The 5732-nt window shown below is 60.4% G+C and overlaps 1 long non-coding RNA gene across 1 annotated transcript; it reads right to left on the bottom strand.

Moving 5' to 3' along the window:
* Positions 1–1101: 1101 nt before the first annotated feature.
* On the bottom strand, positions 1102–4004 carry LOC125930956 (uncharacterized). Its single transcript, XR_007460327.1, has 3 exons — positions 3867–4004; positions 1924–2086; positions 1102–1631 (listed from the first exon to the last, which is right to left on the bottom strand). It is a non-coding gene; the product is annotated as an uncharacterized LOC125930956 (long non-coding RNA).
* Between the last annotated feature and the right edge of the window lie 1728 nt (positions 4005–5732).

Below are 5732 nucleotides of genomic sequence, written 5' to 3'. Positions count from 1 at the left end.
GTTCAAATCCCGCCTCTGCGTTCTTTTAGCCAAGTAACCCGAGGCCCGTGACTTGCCCTTCTGGGCCTGTTTCCCAGCTATAAAATCAGTCCAGGGGCCCCTGGGTGGCTCAGTTGGTTAAGTGGCCGACTTCAGCTCGGGTCGTGATCTCGCGGTCCGTGAGTTCGAGCCCCGCGTCGGGCTCTGTGCTGACGGCTCGGAGCCTGGAGCCTGCTTCAGATTCTGTGTCTCCCTCTCTCTCTGCTCCAACCCCCGCTCATGCTCTGTCTCTCTCGCCTTCAAAAATAAAAAAAAATAAAAACATTTAAAAATAAATAAATAAAGATTAAAAAAAAAAACAGTTAAAAAAAAATAAAAAATAAATCAGTCCAGTAATAGACCATCCGTCCTCTGACAGCTTCTGGCCTCAGGATGCTTACTTAGGAGCTCCAGCCTCCCCGCAGCTATCAGGACCCGGATAAGGTGAGGCCAGGGAGGCACCACGGACTCTCCACACAAGTTAAGAGGTGACGGCCAAAGTCAGCCGTCTGGATAAGTACTATTTTGATAGCACATTTAAAAAGCACAACGAAGAGATAAAAAGTAAAAACTACTCACAATGAATGCAAAAACATCTACAATGAACAAAGTATCAAAGTGCTAAGTATAGACATCCTCCACCCTGCCTCGCTTGCCTCGCCCTATTCCGGGTTCTGCTGCACCTGGGAGGCCCTTCCTCTGCACAGCCTCCCCTCCTCGCACGGCCTCCCCTCCCCGCCGTAAAGGCTTCTGATTGAACCTTCATTCTCCATGATTAAGCCCAGGGATCTGGGGGCCCAGCAGCACCGCAGGAGGGAGGCCCTGGCGGGGGCAGGCCAGGCTGGGCCTCCCTGGGGGAGAGGGGAGACCGGGAGGGAGGCCGCTGAGTGGCTGGAGCGGAAGCCGGAACTTAATGAGCCCCTCAGGATTAATTACGGGGCCCGGGAGCAGGCCGAGAAATCTATTACCCGAGCCTTTCCCAGACTCCGGGCTTCTCCTTCGCTCCATCATTTCCCCCCCCCCCCCCCCCAACCTCCTCCCCATTCTTTTCCAACAAAATATATTTATTTTTAAAATGCACCTTTATATCCTACTGTGGAAACCCAGATATATATATTTTTTTGAGCGGAGTAGATGGTGTCCATAAATTTGGGAGGATATACATTGAAATGAATATATAACTGTTAAAAAATGATCTGCGTGGTCCTGGTTGGAACCGTAGTAACAGCAGCCGCCCTGTGAGTACTTGAGTGTGCGCTGAGTGTTTACACAGTTGGCTCAGCTCTTCTTGTCCTAACAGTAGCTCTGGGGGGTGCCAGCTCTCATGACCCCCCACTCTGCAAGTGCTTCTCGGACTCTAGGATCTACGTTCCTGAGCCCGGCTGTCTGCATCAGGGTGGGTTCTGACTTGAGATCTTGTCCTGCAAAGCCCCACCAGGCTGCTCTGTCCAGGGGGAGCCACTCTGGGTTCCAGCTGAGACCAGAATTTGTGACTTTTTTTTTTTCTCTTTCTGCCTCCAAGCATTCGCCTCGGCCGTTCCCTCCACAAGGGATGCCTTTCCTTCTGGCGTGTGCATCGTCCTCGGTCTTCAAGACTCAGGGCGCAAGTCTGCCTGCAGGAGGCTTTCTTTGTGAACCCCACACTGAGGCTTCACCCACCCCACCGTGGGCACCCTGTCTTCCGCCCAGCCTGACCCCTCGGGCGGGTAGGATATCAGTAGTGGCGGAGGGGGGCACTCGTGGCTCTTGGAGTCTGTGGGGAGAGGGGCCCCCCGCTTGTCCTTCATCTCCCTCCTTTAAGCACCGTTATCTTACAGGGGAGGACACCGAGGCCGGGGGGGAACCGACGACCTAAGTCACACACCAGGGGGGTGGGGGGCGGGGCACAAGGCCTGGTGACTCAACTCTGACGCTGGTGACAGGAGTCACCTCCTGGGTCCACGGCCCCTCCCCCGTTGTGCAGATGGGGAAACCGAGGCGCTGAGAGGCAAACCGGCCTTGCTGAGGTCACGCGGCCGGTCCTCAGGGTGGAGATGGGGACAGTGCCATTGTCCGAGGGGGAGTGGATCTGGAAGGGCGAGGTTACAAGGGCAGCAATAGTGTTATGGGAGGAGGAGCAAGGGGGGGGGCAAGGAGGGGGGAGGAGGGGGGAGGAGGGTGGGACCCACGGGGACACCGAGGCTCCGCCCCCTTCCCTGTCTCTTCTCCACCTCCCTCTCTGGGCCTGTTGCTGGTCAGCTGGCTGCCGGGGTGGGGTTGGGGGGGGAATCTCACCATTTCCTTGGGGCAAGGGAATTAAACGGTGCCAAGTGGGGCAAGGTGACCCCGGAGGGACAGCCGGCCAACCCCCCAGGCTTTCTCTGGCCACCAAAGGTCCAAAATGCAGGTGGGAAGGCTTAGGTCCTCCTGTCTCTCTCTCTCTCTCTCTCACCCCCGCCCCTCGATCTCATAACACCCCCAGACCCCTGGCCTCATGTTTAATTTATTTCACGGCTAATTAGAGCCAGGCTGGGGGAGGGGCATGGTGACCTTGGCCTCACCCCCCCCGCCCCCCCCTACCCTTCCTGCCGCTGGGGAGACCGGGGAACGGTGGGGGCAAATTCAAGGGGCTCTGTGTCCCTCTCTGCAACCCCAGCCTCCCAGCACCTCCTCCCAGGGAGCATGCTCCTCATGGCTCGGGAAACTGTAGGGGGTGGGGGGGGGGAGGGGGGCAGGGGGGACAGGCAGGATGGGGGCGAAGAGGTGGGATTTCCAGCTCAGGCCAACTGCACCCCAGGGTCAGGATGCTCCTTCTGTCCCGCCCTCCCGTCCACCGATCGGGATTGATAAAAATACCTGGGGGGGGGGGGGGGGGGGGAGGGGTGCAGGTGGGTCCACCAAGGCCCCAGGTCCCAGGGCACCAGGCTGAATATTCAAGAGTGAGTAATCAGCAGCGCTCTGGGTCACATGAGATCCCGCCGGTGAGTGTGGCACGTGGCTCTCTGAAAATGTTAGCCACGGTGACGGCCACGGTCCTGGAGGACTTACCGCGGGCCAGGCGGGGGACTGAGCAACCTTGGCGCTTATCACCAGGCCAGGATCAGAGGCGCCAACAGGGCCGGTGAGCGAGATAAACACTATTTGAAGTCATAGTCTCAAGAGTTCAAACCAATGCAAAACAAAGGCCATGTGGAGCAAAATCGCCAATGTTCTTTTTTTTAATGTGTATTTATTTTTGAGAGAGAGACAGAAAGAGAGAGAGAGAGAGAGCGAGAGAGAGCATGAACGGGGGAGGGGCAGAGAGAGAGGGAGACACAGCATCCGAAGCAGGCCTCAGGCTCGGAGCTGTCAGCACAGAGCGGGACGCAGGGCTCGAACTCGTGAACCGTGAGATCATGACCTGAGCTGAAGTCGGACGCTTCACCGACTGAGTCACCCAGGCGCCCCCCCGGAGCTATCCAATGTTATAGACCACTCTGACGGCCTGCTGGCCTCCCCACCTCTTGGCCCGGGTGGGACTTTGTTCTTCCCTCCCCGCTGGCTCCCACTGTGGGAAACAAGGGTGGGCATCCCCGTGACATCAGTCCTGCACAATAGCCCTCTCTCTCTCTCTCTCTCTCTCTCTCTCTCTCTCCCCCCCATCCCCCGGAGGGGAAAGACCCCAGCTTCAGGCATCAGCATCGGGCAACTTGCGGCTGGGGGCCCAGCCTCGAAGCCCCCATTTGTTCCCCGTAGGAGCAAAGCCTCTCTCACTTCTGTTTCCCATAAGCAAGGTGGGTGGTAGAGACCAGGTCCCCCCCCCCCCCCCCCCGGCCCCCCCCCCCAGAGACCACCATTCACGAGGCCCTCCTCCGCGGACAAACACAAACCCCCCAAATTCCGGTTCAGATACACGCTGTAGGCCAATCATGGATCAGTGCTCAGCTTCCGCAACCAGCCGTCCTGGGTTCAAGTCCTAGCTCGACCTCGAGCAAGCCGTGTGACTCGAGGCCGACCGTTTACCCTCCTCGGCCAAATGCCGCTGGATGAAGCGAGTGCAACGCGCGCACGGGGCAAGCTGAGGCCGCCGCCCGGGTCCCCGCCGTCGTGCGGGGCGGGGCGGGCCGGGCGCAGAGCCGAGCGGCCGAGGCTCGGAGCGGGGGGAGGGGGGGGGGGGGGGGGGGACGAGCGGGAGGCCGCGCGGCCCGGATCCGCGCTCGGCGGCGGCGCCGAGCGTTTCCATGGCAGCCTGGCGGGAGCCGGCCGGAGCGATTAGGCGTCCCGCGTCGCTGCTGCTAAAAATAGCCCGCGCCGCACCGGGCTCATTAGCCGCTGGGCTTTTGGCCGCCAGGTACCCCCTCCCGGCCCCGCTTCCCGCTGGCGCCCGGGCGCAGGAGGATGCGGCGGGGACGCGCGGCCCCGGGGCCCGGCCCTGCTCCCCGAGATCGTCCCCAGAGGCAGATCTGATCTCCCTGCGGCGCTGCCCTGAATCCTTCCTTGGCTCCCCATCGCCCTCGGCTCCCCTGACCGCCCTGACTCCCTCTGGATGCCTCTCAGGGGCTCGCAGCCGCCGCAGCCGCCGCAGCCGCCGCTGCTCGGGGCCCGCCCTTCCCTCCGCGTGGGCCCCCCTGCCTTCTCCCCCTCCGCCTGTCCTGCCTCAGCGGATGCATCGCCTCCTCCGGGAAGCCCGAGTCCCGCCCAGCCCAGCTCGGCCCTCTTCTGGGCGCCTCGTCTCGCTAACCTGCGAGCTCTTGGGGGGAGGGGAGAGCGCGCTCTAGCCCCGGTGGCGGGAGAAGGACACGGCACACAGCCCGCGTTCAGGCTTCGTGGAAAGAGCCAGGGAATGAAACGATCCATGTGGGATGCGGGGATGTCCTGGGGGAGGAGGGGTGGCCGCTCCGACTGTGCGTCCCCACAGCCCTCCGTGGGCCAGGCTCAGCCATCTGCTTCCTTTGCAGAGGGTGGCCCGGCTGCGTGACCCGGCCGAGGCCACTCGCGCTCTCTGGTCTGCTTTTGGGGAAGCAGTGGGCAGGATTTCCGGAGCGGGAAGGGCAGTTCCGCGGCCGGCCACGTGGTGGCCCGTTTGGCACGCTACAGCTTGGTTGCAGCAAGGCTGGGCCGCGCACAGGGGACTTCCGGGGAGATCGGGAGGAGGAGATGGGGCGCTGGGCAGTTTGCAGCAGAGGAGGGTTAGCGGGAAAGGGAGGAAGTCCGGGGCCTGCAATATGGGCGGTGACGGTGCGCAAGACTTTTGATTATCGGAGACCTGTTGTTGCCATGATTCCATGACCCCGTCTGTGAAACCCTTAAGACCGTGGCTTCAGTGAAAGAGAAGCTCACCGTTCCCGTCCTCACTGTCCCGGCATCATCGCCAGGGACCAGACTTCTTTTACCTTGTTCCTCTAGCCCCTCAGCTGAACTGCCATCTGTGGACCATAGTGGCTGCTCCAGCTCCTGCCATCACAAATACCTCCCAGCCGAGAGGGTGGAGGCGGGAGGGGAGAAGGGTTGGAGGAGGGCCTGTGCGTCCGTGCTGAGGTTACAACCTGGAAGTTACATGCGTGATTTATGCTCATATCCTGTCGTCCACTCTGTAGCCAAATGGTCACGCTGAGCTGCAAGGGGGGCTGGGAAGTATAGTCTTTAGCGGGGAAGGTTTTCTTTCTTTCTTTCTTTCTTTCTTTCTTTCTTTCTTTCTTTTTTTCTTCTTTCTTTCTTTCAAGTTTATTTATTTTGAGAGAGAGAGAGCAAGGGAG

The sequence above is a fragment of the Panthera uncia genome, chromosome A2, assembly GCF_023721935.1.
Source record: "Panthera uncia isolate 11264 chromosome A2, Puncia_PCG_1.0, whole genome shotgun sequence".
Taxonomy (NCBI): Eukaryota; Metazoa; Chordata; class Mammalia; order Carnivora; family Felidae; genus Panthera; species Panthera uncia.
The sequence above is the reverse complement of the archived record's forward strand: the minus strand, read 5'-3'. Positions and strand labels throughout refer to the sequence as shown.